This window comes from Eretmochelys imbricata, chromosome 5 (genome assembly GCF_965152235.1).
Source record: "Eretmochelys imbricata isolate rEreImb1 chromosome 5, rEreImb1.hap1, whole genome shotgun sequence".
Lineage (NCBI taxonomy): Eukaryota > Metazoa > Chordata > Testudines > Cheloniidae > Eretmochelys > Eretmochelys imbricata.
The window spans coordinates 42,256,857-42,272,245 of NC_135576.1; the positions used below are offsets into that span (position 1 = coordinate 42,256,857).

The 15,389-nt window shown below is 41.5% G+C and overlaps 1 protein-coding gene across 7 annotated transcripts in view; it reads left to right on the top strand.

Moving 5' to 3' along the window:
- Positions 1–15,389, top strand: part of ERBIN (erbb2 interacting protein) — a 223,459-nt gene that overhangs the window by 44,101 nt on the left and 163,969 nt on the right. Inside the window, exon 3 of one of the 7 annotated variants that reach the window (XM_077816947.1) lies at positions 10,916–11,098. The exons of the other annotated variants lie outside the window; for them this stretch is intronic. The gene's annotated coding sequence lies outside the window, so the exon portion shown is untranslated. The remainder of the gene's footprint in view (positions 1–10,915; positions 11,099–15,389) is intronic. 7 annotated transcript variants of the gene reach the window in all.

The window sequence follows — 15,389 nt, forward strand, 5'->3', positions numbered from 1 at the left end:
TAAGGAGTTTTGAAACCGAGCCAAGGTTTAGTGTTTATAAACTGGCATTAGTCTTCTCAAGTGTAATGTGATGATGTCACATAGAAACAGATCATACCTCACTAGCAGATGGAACATGTCTGTTGGAAACACAATAGAATGAAAAGTATTTTTTGGAGTGATGTATACGGACAAGCAAAATCAAGTAGCTGTTGCAGCAAGATAAGAACCTAGTGTCAGTCACTACCATTATGACATGCAAACAGGAACTTATACTTCCTGAAAGTTGCGTGTTTTTAATTGCCTTGTTTTTAAAATGCCTTGACACTTGACAGTGTGTCTCAGTGATATCTTCCTTTTGGGCGGATCCTTCAGATTTTAAGAAGTTGTTCACATTTGGAGTGGAAAAGCATGGGATCTTGTCTCTGTAAGGCCAAACTCCTGGAATATTCAGCAACTTTTAAGGAATGGAACTGTAATAGAATGACATGTTCAATTATAAATTCAAGAATGAGCATACAAGACTACAGCAGTTCAGTACATATTATTAAACTCAGTTTAAATGAGTATGGCATTTTAAAAAGATCTCCATATAAAGGAGAGTTAAGATTGCAAAGCCAAATACTCAAAAACTAGGAAATTTCCAGCATTAAGATTGCTTTAATTTGGCTACCTTATGCATGTGCATTATGATAGTCTGGAAAAAAGAAGACTGAGAGGAGACATACCTTTTCAAGTATGTCAAAGGTTGTTACAAGGAGGAGGGGAAAAATTGTTTTTCTTAATCTCTGAGGATAGGACAAGAAGCAATGGGGCTTAAATTGCATCAAGGGAGGTTTAGGTTGGACATTAGGAAAAACTTTCTGGCAGGGTGGTTAAGCACTGGAATAAATTGCCTAGGGAGGTTGTTATACCAATAAAATAAAAACCAGCAGGATCTTATTAAAGAGGAAAAAGCAAAATACCACATTTATTGTGAATACAGAAAGAATCATAGTAAGCAGTTAGTTATAGCTATAACATTCCATTCAATCTCATATTTATTCTCACATTCATTCATACAAACACACACACACAGGTTCTGCAAGGTTATCATAGTTACCAGCCTTAGAGTTGCTCATGCCAAGCCACTGGCCAGGTGGCCTGGACATGAGGAGGGAGCAGGGCCTTGTCAGATGCTCATCTGATGCTCCTGGAAGTTGGTTTGCAGAATCAGACCCCCGAAGTTCTCACTTTCTAGAGTCTATTTTTATAGGAATTTCTTCCTATCCCAGTCTATGGGAATTGCTTCATCATGCTATTGCTGAATCAGTCAGCAGATAGCACATTCCTGACTGCTCCGTGCTGCTAGATGTCTTGTTCTTTGGTTCTCCCATTCTTGAGGCTGTTGGGTGGATTCCAGTCTGCCCTCTGGGGAGGTTTAAGAGCAGGTTAAACAAACACCTGTCAGGAATGGTCTAGATAATACTTAGTCCTGCCATGAGTGCAGGGGACTGGACTAGCTGACCTCTCCGGTCCTCTGATTCTATGATAACCTTGAATTCCATTATTCAGACTATTCTTTTTCTACATGACCCCGCCTCATTCAATGCTTAGGGTAGGCTGTGCTCACTGGATGGGTAGCCATTAAATATTTATTTTTATTTTCCTCATTCACCGTGTGACCCTTCGCTTTCTTTGGTGCACGTCATTCAAACCTTGTATGGAATACGGAATGATCAATTTCCTTATGTGCTTTCTTATAGTACTCATCACTGTAGCGTATGAATGCTTTGTGAAGATAAATATTTGTAACACATGGAAGGTGAGGTGACCGTATTTTCTTTTTACAGGTAAGGGACTGAGGCAAAGAGAGAGTACTTTTCATAATTTGAGCCTTATCCAGCAACTTCAGGTCCCCAACTTGAAATGCCTGGGGTGTGATATTTCAGAGTACTTAATGTTTTTGTAGCATTTTGTATGTTCACAGCACAGCTCCAGTCAACTTCAGTTGGAGATGTGTGTGGTCAGCATTCTTGCAAATAAGTCCTGAGATGTTTCAAGTCAGCACCCATTTGGCCACCTGTGAAAATTTTAGCTTAAGTGACTTGTCCAGCCTCAGATAGGAACTGCAACAGAAAGAGAATCTAGTTATTAAGGATGGCTTTCCATTGCATTAATTATGAGACCATCCTCTTTTACTGCACTCCTTTGCCTCTTTCATTTAACACTTTCCAATTTCGCAACAAATGTGGCTGGGGTCCTGCAGCCAAGTCTCCATTAATTCATAGATTTAAAGGCCAGAAGGGGCCATTGTGATCATCTAGTTTGACCTCCTGCACATTGCAGGCCACAGAACCTCCTCCATTCAGTCCTTTAATAGGTCCATAACCACTGGCTGAGTTACTGAAGTCCTAAAATCTTGATTTAAAGACTTCAGGTTATAGACAATCCACCATTTACTCTAGTTCAGTGGTCTCCAACCTTTTTTGCACAAGATCACTTTTTGAATGTAAGGGCAACCCAGGATCGGCCCCGCCCCTTTCCCAAGGCCCCGCCCCTTTCCCAAGGCCCCGCCCCTTTCCCAAGGCCCCGCCCCTTTCCCAAGGCCCCGCCCCTTTCCCAAGGCCCCGCCCCTTTCCCAAGGCCCCGCCCCTTTCCCAAGGCCCCGCCCCTTTCCCAAGGCCCCGCCCCTTTCCCAAGGCCCCGCCCCTTTCCCAAGGCCCCGCCCTGCTCACTCCATCCCCCATCCTCACTCACTTTCTTCAGGCTGGGGTAGGGGTTTGGGGTTCAGGGCTGGGTCCGAGGGGTTTGCAGTGTGGGTGAGGGATGCAAGCTGTAGGAGGGAGTTGGGGTGCAGGAGAGGGCTCCGGGCTGGGGCAAAGTGTTGGGGTGCAGGAGGGGGTCAGGGCTGGGGCAGGGAGTTGGTATGCAGGATGAGGTGCTGGTTCTGGGAAGGGGCTCCAGGCTGGGGCTTGAGGTGCAGGAGCGGGTATGGGATGCTGGCTCCAGGAGGGAGTTCAGGGATGAGGATTGGGGTGCAGCCTCCCACCAGGCAGTGCTTATCTCCGGTGGCTCCCGGTTGGTGGCAGGCACAGCGAGGCTAAGGCAGGCTCCTTGCCTACCCCGGTCCCACACTGCTCCTGGAAGGGGCCAACATACCCTTGCAGCAGGGCAGGGGACACATGGCTCTGTTCACTGTGCCTGTCTGCAAGCACTGCACCCTCAGCTCCCCTGGCCAATGGGAGCTGCAAGCGTGGTGCATGCAGACAGGAGCTGCGTGCGGATTGAGACCCATTGCACCCCCTCCCCCCTGGACCACAGGTAGTCTGCCTTAGTACTAGCCACACTGCACCACCAGAGATCGCGATTGATTGGGAGATACTCAAGGGTCGATCGCGATCAACCAGTTGGAGACCACTGCTCTAGTTCAGTCAGCAAGAGGAAGGTGAAAACTCCCCAGGGTCTCTACCTATGTGACCTGGGGGAAATTCCTTCCTGAGCCCAAATACAGTAATTATTTAGACTCTGAGCAAGAAGGTGAGACCCATCAGCCAGACAGCTGGGAAATAATTCTTTGTAGTAATTTAGACCACCTCATCTAGTGTCTTATATCCAGCCGTTGGAGATATTTGCTAATAGCAGTCACAAATGGGCCATATGCCATTGTAGGCAACCTCACTATACCATCACCTCCATAAACTTATGAAGCTCAGTCTTGAAACAAGTTAAGTTTTTGTTTTTGTTTTTTTTTTTTTTTTTTTGCCCCCGTTACATCACTTGAAAGGGGTTCCAGAACTTCATTCCTCTGCTGGTTAGAAATGTTTTGTCTAATTTCAAGCCATGATGTGCCATAACCTTTGTTTTGTTAGATTAAACAAGCTAAGCTCCTTAATTCTAAAACCTCTCCAGCGCATCATCAAAGATTTACAACCTGTCCTGAAAAATGATCCGTCACTCTCTCAGATCTTGGGAGACAGATCAGTCCTTGCTTACAGACAGCCCCCCAACCTGAAGCAAATACCAGCAATCACACACCACACAACAGAAACACTAACCCAGGAACCTATCCTTGCAACAAAGCCCGATGCCAGCTCTGTCCACATGTTTAGTCAAGTGACACCATGATAGGACCTAATCACATTAGCCACACCATCAGGGGCTTGTTCACCTGCACATCTACCAGTGTGATATATGCCATCATGTGCCAGCAATGCCTCTCTGCCATGTACATTGGCCAAACCGGACAGTCTCTACGCAAAAGAATAAATGGACACAAATCTGACGTCAGGAATCATAACATTCAGAAACCGGTAGGAGAACACTTCAACCTCTCTGGCCACTCAGGAAGAGATTTAAGGGTGGCAATTTTGCAACAGAAAAGCTTCAAAAACAGACTCCAACAAGAAACTGCTGAGCTTGAATTAATATGCAAACTAGATACCATTAACTTGGGTTTGAATAGAGACTGGGAGTGGCTGGGTCATTACATCTATTGAATCTATTTCCTTAAGTATCCTCACACCTTCTTGTCAACTGTCCCAATGGGCCATTTTGATTATCACTACAGAAGTTTTTTTCTCCTGCTGATAATACCTCATCTTAACTAATTAGCCTCTCACAGTTTGTACGGCAACTTCCAACTTATCTCTCAAAAAGAAAAGGAGTACTTGTGGCACCTTAGAGACTAACCAATTTATTTGAGCATTAGCTTTCGTGAGCTACAGCTCACTTCATCAGATGCGTACTGTGGGGTATGCATCCGATGAAGTGAGCTGTAGCTCACGAAAGCTCATGCTCAAATGAATTGGTTAGTCTCTAAGGTGCCACAAGTACTCCTTTTCTTTTTGCGAATACAGACTAACATGGCTGTTACTCTGAAACCAACTTGTGTGTGTGTGTGTGTGTGTGTGTGTGTGTGTGTGTACGTGTACATCTTATTATATGTTCCATTCTATGCATCCGATGAAGTGGGCTGCAGCCCATGAATAAATTTAATAACATTTGTTATATTTATAATAGTTTAGTAACATTGCTCTAATAAATTTGTTAGTCTCTAAGGTGCCACAAGTACTCCTGTTCTTTTTGCGGATACAGACTAACATGGCTGCTACTCTGAAACCTCTCTTTACGTGGTTCTCCATCCTCTAATCGATCTAGCAGTCCTTCTCTGCACTTGTTCCAGTTTGAATTAATCTTTCTTAAACATAGGAGACCAGAATTGCAAACGGTATTCCAGATGACTCACCAGTGCCTTGTATAGTGATAAAACTTTCCTTTATCTGCTGGGAATACCTTGCTTGAGGTGATACTATACAACCTTGATTAATTCAATGGGCACTTACCCATTTTGTGCACTGAATGATTCAGGAATCCCTTAAGGAGAAACATAATACCATATTGCATCACACAAGAGGATTGATTTACATTTGCAAATTTTTGCATGTTGAACTTTGCAACCTTAATGTTTTTAATGTAGTTTTTTACATACGAAAATGCCTAGATTTTTAAAAAAGCTAACTGGCACGCACATTTCCACCGTGTGCAAGTTATTAACACCCACATGAGTCATTGGCAGGTCTGGAAACTAGATCTACAATACAGATGTCCACTATTTGAATGAATGGAATGTAGCAGGCTATTATCCTTTGTGGGCCAGACACTAGAAGGGGATCAGACATACTTTGCTTATGGGTTTCATGGGTATTTGCTGGCAGCAGGATGAGTCTTGGGTTTCATTTCCATGTTCTGGAGGGGAGTGTGCTCTGTTGTTTCAGACCCTTCTCGATCTCTTTCTTCCCCAGTCTGCCCCCTTCTTCCCTTACCAACTACCAGGTCCTCTGCCCCCACACTACCACAGTCCCTCTCTGCTTATCACATTCCCCCTACTCTGGTCCCTTCTTATTCTCTCTCCACTTCTCTGCAGCAGCTTTTTCCTTCTCCTTCTGCTTCTCTGTACTTTGTGGGTGGCAACATGACAGACTTTCCTTCCTGCTCTTTCAAATGTTTGTGTACAGTACCCTGCAGCTCAGACAACAGGGGTGTGAATAGCAGTGTGCATCAAAGTGCTGTGCTATAACTCCCCCATGTGCATGCTGCAGGTGTGAACTGAAAGGTTCCTAGTTTGCGTTAATGTAGTTCTCTTCAGACAGGACTGATACCCAACTTTTGTGTACGTCCAGTAGCAAGTTGGCTTTCAAGACCCTTTTGTAAAGATTCAACAGTAAAATGTCTTGCATTTTAGAAAAAAAAATATTGTATTTGGTATCTTTAAATGTTCAGACAAGTATATAAAGACTAGAGCTTTTAGGGTATGCACTTTTTAAAAAATAAAGTTGAAGAATTATTATAATGGTAACGTTTTGTAAGTAGGTTTCAGAGTAGCAGCTGTGTTAGTCTGTATCCGCAAAAAGAAAAGGAGTACTTGTGGCACCTTAGAGACCAACAAATTTATTTGAGCATAAGCTTTTGTGAGCTACAGCTCACTTCAAGCTTATGCTCAATACATTTGTTAGTCTCTAAGGTGCCACAAGTACTCCTTTTCATTTTGTAAGTAGGTACTACTTTCCCAGCCTACTTCAAACAATTCTCACTCCTCAGTCTGGTTTAATGAGTACAGAGTTAGTCTCAAACAAATTCATTGTTTTGCATCCTGGGTCTAGTTTAATGAAGTCTCTCTCAAAACAGTTTTCAAACAATTATACAGGAAACTGTCCTGGCCAAAGCCTTCTGCTCAGGGCTCCTCCTCCCTACACGAATAGGTTCCACACACACTCAGTCTTGGCTCAGCCATCTTGCTCTCCAAGTCCTCCCTTCCCCCTCCCTCATAGGAGATGGCTAAGGATCCACTTCCTGCAGTGAGTCACCACCTAGTTATCACTCTTCTAGCCAACTCATTCCTTGCTAACAGGGTGGGTGTGTTATGGAACACTGCTAGCTTGTTACACATTACAAAGTCCCTAGCAGATTTAGTGTCCTATTTTCATAGGAACTCTACAAGCACAAGTAAGACACATCCCTGTCCTGAGAACTTTGCTGTCTAAGGGCTTGTCTAAGCATACAGTGCTGCAGCGGTGCAGCTGCAGCTCTTTGCCAATGGGAGAGAGCTCTCCCATTGGCATAATTTAACCACTCCCAAGGAGCAGTGGTAGCTATGCCAACAGCAAGCTTCTCCCACTGACATAGTGCTGTCGACACTGGCGCTTTTGTCGGTGTAATTTGTCACCCAGGGGTATGAACCCTCCTCCCACCCCCACACCTGAGCAACATAAGTTACACCAACAGACACGCCAATGTGGACAACTGTTATGTCAGTGGGAGCAGCTCTCCCATTGGCACAGAGTGGCTACATGAGAGATCTTACAATGGTGCAGCTGCATTGGTACAGCTGTGCTGCTGTAAGATCTCTAGTGTAGACATGGCCTAATTTAAGATAAGAAGCAAGAAATGGGTGTAACAGAATATTTGAGGGGGGGGAAGGAGGGTCCTGGGGATAAAATAACATTTCACAAGTTAGTTAATCCGTAAGTTGATTCAGGGGTGGGTAGTATGTGTGAGAGAGAAAATGTGGCCCACATTCAGTTTATTTTTATAATTTACTTATTTACAGTTTTTAAACCTCTACTTTCAATTTAAAAAAATATTGTCCTTGATTGCTTCCATTTTCTCCTAGCCTTTTCCTTCCCAAGTTCCATTTGCCCTCCTCTCCCTCAACTAGTGTGAATAAGAATCGATCTATTGTGGGGGAGGAAGGGTTTAATTTTTTTTTTTTAATTTAAATCAGATTTTTAAATTTAATTTAACCAAATTCAAAGAATCCAGTTATTTAAATTATAAGTTTTTTGTTTTTTTAAAATCTGTTTAAGATGAAATCTGAATTTAATACACAATATATTAAGGCCTAAATTTATAATCATAAAACATTTAAATAAAAATAAATATGCTCTTTTGTATGCTTAATTAAATTAAAATTAAATTGTATGCTTAAAGTGACTATTCTAATACACCTTAACACAAATCATGAGCAAATAGTTAATTATCTAGTAAATAAACCCTATATCATTCACCATTTTCTAACGTACTAAAAATGAACAATAAATAAGAATCTGAAAATATTAAGGTGAATAATTGCTTAAATGTAAATAGTTATAATATACTCTCCTTGGCAGCAGAAATAAGTCTAAAATCTCATGAAAAGGTTCTATTTAGTTGCAAATCAACTTGTTTTAATGGTTACATCAACTCATGAGAATTCACCTTGCTTTAGAAAAATAATGGAAGTACAATGGAGAAGTTGACTAAAATCGACTATTTAAATTGAGGCTTTCCACTTGGTGATTTAAATCAATCTACCCTACCCCTACATCCTCAGAAGTACACCTACAGTTAACCATTTATGATAGCAACTTGGGCTTCTGAAGTTGGATAGATATATTGCAAGTTTCTACATTGGTGCTGCTCCTCTGTCTGTGCTGCCTGGGGAGAACTTTTTAATTGTTAGTCTATGAACAGTTGTAAAGTGGAAAGAAACAATTTTTCTGAATTGTCAGCTCTGTAAACTTAAACTTGGAGTCTGAATCAGGTGGGATTTTTTTTCTGTCACATGTATCATCACCAGTTATGACGAGTCTGCAAGCCAAATTAGGCCCAGTTGATTCTAGCCCAACTTCTCTTTTCCCATCAATGAGTTTGCACAAATGTCACTTTGGTTACTTAGTAAACAATCATGTCAACTCACAGGGCGTAGAATGCAGCTTCCTTTTAGTTCTGTTTGGTTCTCTTTTTTGTTCATTTTTTAAATCAAAACTTTATTTTTATTTTTTTTAGTAATATAATCAGATATGGCTTTGAATACATATGGGAAGTAGTTCAGAGTTATAGGGGGTCATTTTTCAAAATAGACCTACACTTCAGATAGTCAACAGGGCATCCACAAGGAATTGTCAGACAACTGAAATCCAGGACTGCATGGTTAGGGAATGGGGACAAGTCAGGTGTAGAAAAGTAGATTTGCTAGTCTGTTCAGATATCTGCCCCCTCTGCCTCACCAGAACCCCGTGCCCTACATTAAAAGAATGTTTAGGTTGCAAAAAAACAGTTTTATGAACTTTCAAATGTCATGACCCATGGGTTTCAAACCCAGGTCTACAAGTTTCATGGGAGTAGCTACGCAACAATCTTGCCTGTGGCAGCCTGAGTCTGCGACTCATGAAGTCGTGCCCCAATGTGAGGCTGTGGAACAGGAAGTTGTCCTGAATAACTTGGCTCAACTCTGGTCTGGACTGCCTGCTTCTCTGGCTTGATCTGGCACCTGACTTGTGGTTCTAGATCTTTGGTTTGTCTCCTGCCACTGACCCTCTGGTATCCTGACCCAGCCTGACTCTGGTTCCTTACTAATAGTTCTGATCTCCAGTTTGTCTCGCTTCTGACCTCCCAGTCTCCTGACTCAGCCAACTCTGGACTCTTGTCTTGTGATTGCAGATTCTGGCTCCAGGTACTAAGTCTGCCTGACCACAACCTGGCTGTGCAAAATGTTTGATTTTATTTATTTATTTGCAACTGAAATAATGTTCTCTTAATGTAACCTTTTAAATCTAACTTCTAAGGTTTTTTATTTTAAACAAAAAGTCTAAAAATGTTGTATTAGGTATAGCAATCAACCCCATCCATGAATGAATCATCATTAGCATTTGAATCCTGAGCCTTCAGCACTGCAGCACAGACTGCTACTGCTTGAGCTACTGGACTAACACCACCACTAGCTGACAGCAGAAGGCTGCATTCAGGGGAAGGGAGGATGGATAGGAGCTGAGTTTTTCTTTTCCCCGAGGGTGCGCCACTGCTGCTTCGCCCCAAGACCCTGCCCTTGTTCGGCCTCTTACCACCCCTGGTCTGCCCCCTGCCTGAGGCCTCCGCCCACTCGCTGCTCTCCGCCCTCCCGCAAACCCCTTCTCCAGTCTCCAGTCAGCTGGCTGGCAGTGCCTTCAATCAGTTATGGCTGGTGAGTGCTGAGCACCCTCTATTTTTTTTCCATGGGTGCTCCAGCCCTGGAGCACCCATTGAATCGGCACCTATGGAAGGATGTATTGGGGTAAGCCTGGCTTTTGATTCCCTGCTCCTAGAACTGGGCTGGGTCTTCTGCTGTATGTGTTGAACCCAGAGTTGGGATGTGCTGCTGCCATGTGCTAGGTCCCAAAGGTGTTTTTTTTGAGGCGCCTGGCCCATCTTACTGCCCATCTGGAAGTTAGGGGAGCTCCTTCCTCACATGAAGTTCCCAGATGTGTGTATAAATGGGTCATTGGGAACTACATGCTAGATCCCTGGGTTTGGAGAGCCAGGTTCTCTTCTCTCCTTTGCTACAGATATTTCAGCAGTTTTCTGAGACTTTCTGTGCAGTACAGGGTAGATTAATTTAAATCACTGGTTTTAATCATGATTTAAATCAGAAAGCAGGAAACATTTATTTAAATAATCAGTTTTAATCTTGTTTTATTCTTTTTATGTTCCTAAAGAGAGGTTGATTCTCAGTGGTTGATGTAATTTAGTACTACTTTCTGCTACTCAGGAGGCTATATTATATTAATACAAATTTATTTAAGCAATTATAAAGCTTAATATACATTTTTCAGATTCTTATTTTTAAATTTTTTATTACAAAATGTCACATTTCTTATTTATTAAGTGATAATTTTTTTTACTCATGATTTATGTCAAGCCACATGGATAAAAACTGGAATTCAATTAAAAATGAACAAAACTATTTTAAAATTGGTTTTATTAAATAAAAATATCTTAAATGTGCTGGTTGCATAAGAAGAAAATGCACTTAAAACTGATTTATTAAACAAAGGGAATACTATTTCTCGTTAGTGAATTGAACTGATTTTCTGGTCAACATGTCCTTCAAGATTATAGAACTAGTAGTACTCTTTTTCTTGCATCTCATTTTTATTCATAGATTTGAAGAGGAAGAACAAGCTTTTCTGCTTTTTTCCCCAACTGTTTTCTCAACTTTGAATGAATTAGTCATTGAGCTGAACTAGTTGAATAAAGTGAAATGAAGAAATATTTTCTCTACACATGCGGAAGAGGCGACTGCTGTCAAAAGCTGGTGTACCACTGTGGTGAACTCTGGTTCCAGGTGCTTAGCTAGTGACATTTCAGCAGTTCAGTGGATTGACTTTCTTTAAAACTTTGGTGGCAAACGTACTCCTTAAATATATTTTTATTTAATTTAAATGATTTTAAATAGATTTTAGTAAATTTAGGCTTTAACATAGGTTGTCATAATTTCAAATAGGTTTATTTTTAAAAAGAAACATGTATTTAAATCTTTTTAATCCACTCTGATGCATTGTGTGGTAGTGGCACTGCTGCTATTGCTTTGGTAATGGTTTGAGCCATGGCGGCGTGAGCCCAGCCGTGGAATGAATGTTGAAAGATTTAGGTTTGTGGCCCGGATTTTCCTGGAGAATACAATTGAGAGAAGACAATGGTAATAATTAATACTCTTTCTCGCCAAATCTGAATGGAATTTCATGGAACAAAGAAAAGGCTCTTTTGTAAGCTGAGAGGATTCCAAATATCGAAGGTCTGTTGCAGAAAAAGGAAATGTGAGATAAGCTTAAATAAAAATATTATTCATAATGGAAAGTATTTAGTAATTGTCTGCTTCATATCTGTATATCAAAGAATCATAGGAATGGAAGGGACCTCGAGAGATCATCTAGTACAGTCATCTGCACTCATGTAGCAGGTTTAAAACAAACGAGGAAGTATTTTTTCACACAGCGCACAGTCAACCTGTGGAACTTCTTGCCAGAGGATGTTGTGAAGGCCAAGACTATAAGAAGGTTCAAAAAAGAACTAGGTAAACTCATGGAGGATAGGCCCATCAGTAGTTATTAGCCAGGATGGTCAGGGATGATGTCCCTAGCCTCCGTTTGCCAGAACCTGGGGAATGGGTGACAGGGGATGGATCACTTTATGATTACCTGTTCTGTTCATTCCCTCTGGAGCACCTAGCATTGGCCACTGTCAGAAGACCGGATACTGGGCTAGATGGACCTTTGGTCTGACCCAGTATGGCCGTTCTAATGTTCTTATGTAAGTATTAATATCTACATCTGAGTAAAATCATGTAGCTGTAATAGTGTATATATATAAATAATATTAACTACCATGCCTTTTACTTTCCATTCTTTCACTCTCAGCTTGGTCTCTAGTTGGCTGATCTAAGAGGCAATGGCACCTTAGTGCTTATGTGCACTTTTATACAGTATCATTTTGTCCCAGAAGGATTAATCAAATATGGAATCACTTCGCTATATTACAAGCACTCCACACAGATGGTTTCTGTGTGTGGACTGATACGGAGAGAGGTGCCTCCCTAAAGCTCAGACTTCTGTGTCTGCCTGTGTAAAGGGACAGGCGTAGCACATTGTCTGTTCATCGGCATCTCCTACTGGCTAATTTAGGTGGGGAGCTGCCTAGCATGCTGGATTTTTGTGGATGGCATTCTAAGACTTCTGTCTATCTCAGTTCATTGTAAGGGGAGCCTAGATGCCTCACTCAGGCTCTGTGGAGGGCAATGTTGTTCCTGAGACTCTTGTAGGCACCTAAAAGTTAGCTGCCATGACAGTGAGTGTTGCAACACCTAAGCCCCTTTGTGGATCTTGACCTTAATGCATGGTTCCCTGTGGTCTTCCTTCCTACTCAGTGTTCTGTAGAATTACGTTTATGCCCAGCAGCGCTTCAATGCATTTTACAGCTTTACTAAATGCAATGGACATGTTAATTCAGAGAACTGTTTTGATAGCTTTGTCCATTATTGCAGATCACATGCTAATCTCTAAATCTAGACCTTGTTTAGGGTGTGTCTTTTCATACGAAATGAGAAAAAATGGTGGGGCGTGTGTGTGTGTGTATTATATCTAAAGTTATATATCCAAAGTTAAGATCCTAAGATGCTATATAAGTCAAAAGTATTAAAGAAAGCTGTATTTATATCACAATCTGTTAAACCATTTTTTAGGAATTATGTAACATAGGTGTTAATAAACAAATATAATTACATCTAGTATTATTGTAGAAGTTCTTTTGCAGCCAGGTACTAGCTATTAGCTTAAATTTTAAAGAAAATGCTTCATGTGTCTGGAAAGACATTGTTTTAAGCCACCAAAGTAACTCTAATTTTTTACTAGAAACTAATTCATAATTATGGAAAGAAGTTAGCTGCTTTTGGTAAGATTACATTTCTGTAGTGCATTTTTTTAATTGAAGTTTAGTGTTTGTTTTTTTTTTTTTTTTCATTTTTAGCAGGAGTAATTTTTGGGAATCCTTTCTGTGCATGGAATATAACTCTCTCTCTAGTTCTGAGAACTACTTGTGACTGACATGTTTTATTATGGATATCCTCCATAAAATGTACATCTTGATAGATGTTTGCTTTTAGCAATGTTCAATGTCAAAGGCACTAATAGAATGAAGATAAAATTGTTATAGTGGGGAGGGGAAGGGAAGGGGACAAAGCTAGTCTGGGGTTTACATGTCAGATGTCAGTGTAAAACGTTGACTACCACATTATTCTTAGAGAGAATAGGGTTGCCATCTTTCTAATTACTGATAATCGGACCCCCTCGAGGCCTCATCTCCTGTCCTACCTCTTCCTGGGAGGCGCTGCCCATTGCCCTGCCCCTTCTCCCCAAAACCCCTCCACCATTTTGCTCACGCCTCTCTCCCTCCGTCCCTCTCCCCATTACTCATTGGATTGTCTCAAGGAGCCAGCCTGCAGGCAAGAGATGGCCCCAGCTGAGCAGGGGCTGGGGCGAGTCAATGACCCAGCACCTCCCCCCACCTGACAGTAACCGAACTTTTGATTCAGGTGCCATTTAGAGTTGCCAGGTTCCCTTTTCAGTTGAACTTCCCGGTTGAAAATCGGGCACCTGGCAACCCCAAATGGCACCTGGACACAGAAGCCAAAAACGGGTGGCAACTCTAAATACAAAGTGGGTTAGGTAATATATTTTATTGGACCAACTTCTGTTGGTGAGAGAGACAAGCTTTTGCGCTACACAGAGCTCTTCTTCAGGTCATTGTGTAGCACGAAAGCTTGTTTCTTTCACCAACAGAAATTGGTTCAGTAAAGATATTCTTTCACCCATCATGACTCTCTAATATCCTGGGACCAAAATGGCTACAACAACACTGCATAGATTATTCCTAGCAAATTAAAAAAAATTAAGGAGCCTTCTACCTGTCTGAGGACTTGTGTACGTTAGGGAGTTTTGCACTAGACAAGCTATAATGTACCTAACCTAGTACAAACTCTGTTTAGACACACTGCTCCAGTTTGCACCAGTGGAAATTACTCTGATTTCAACAGAGTATGCAGATCCTGCTGCAAACCCTCCTTTATACTTGTGCAGCACATATACACTAGTTTACCTACACTACTGAAAAAGTCCCTAGTCAAGACAAATTTGTAAAAGAGAAATTTAGATTTGTCTTAACATGAGTCATTTTGGAGGCTCCTCCTATTTCCAACTTCCCATAAGAGAATAAACTATTACAAGCCCCTATTCATTATGGAGCCATGTCATAAATATAGAGGAAAGAGTAGCATAAAATGCCTCCTTGGCAGCTGTACTGAATTGCCTTACCTGTAAGGGGTTAAAGAGTTCAAATAACCTAGTTGGCACTGACCAGAAGGACCAATGAGGAAAGAAGATACTTTCAAATCTGTGGGGGGAAGGATTTGTTTGTTGCTTCTTTTTTTTTGTTCCCTCTCCAGACGGAGGGAGAAGCCAAGCAGGTATAGTATCTCCTGAAAATATACCTGGAATAATCCATCTAAAATCACTGAAAATGTAAGTAGGACAAGGAAATGCGTTAGGTTATCTTTTTGTTTGGGCTTGTGAATTTTTCTATGCTACAGAGGTCGTTTTATTACTGTTTGTAACTGTGGAGCTGAGCCCAGAGGGGAATCCTCTGTGTTTTTAAATCTTTTTATTAGCCTGTAAAGTTACCTTCCATCCTGATTTTGCAGGTTTGATTCTTCAATTTTTTTCTTTATGAATAAAGTTCTTCTTTTAAGAACCTGATTGATTTCAGTGTCCTGAAGACAAAAGGTCTGGTCTGTGCTCACATCGCTAAGGCAATTGGTTGGTGGTATTATTCTCAAGTCTCCCCAGGAGAGGGTGTTTGGGGGATCTTTTGTGGGGATAGGGACCCTTCCCTGAATTTTTGTGTAAATCCCTTGGTGGTGGCAGCAATACCGTCCAAGGACAAGGAAAATAATTTTTGCCTTGGGGAAGTTTTAACCTAAGATGGTAGAATATAAGCATAGGGGGTCTCTCATGCGGGTCCCCACATCTGTACCCCAGAGTTAAAAGTGGGGGGGAACCCTGACAAAGCCATGTTCTACACATGAT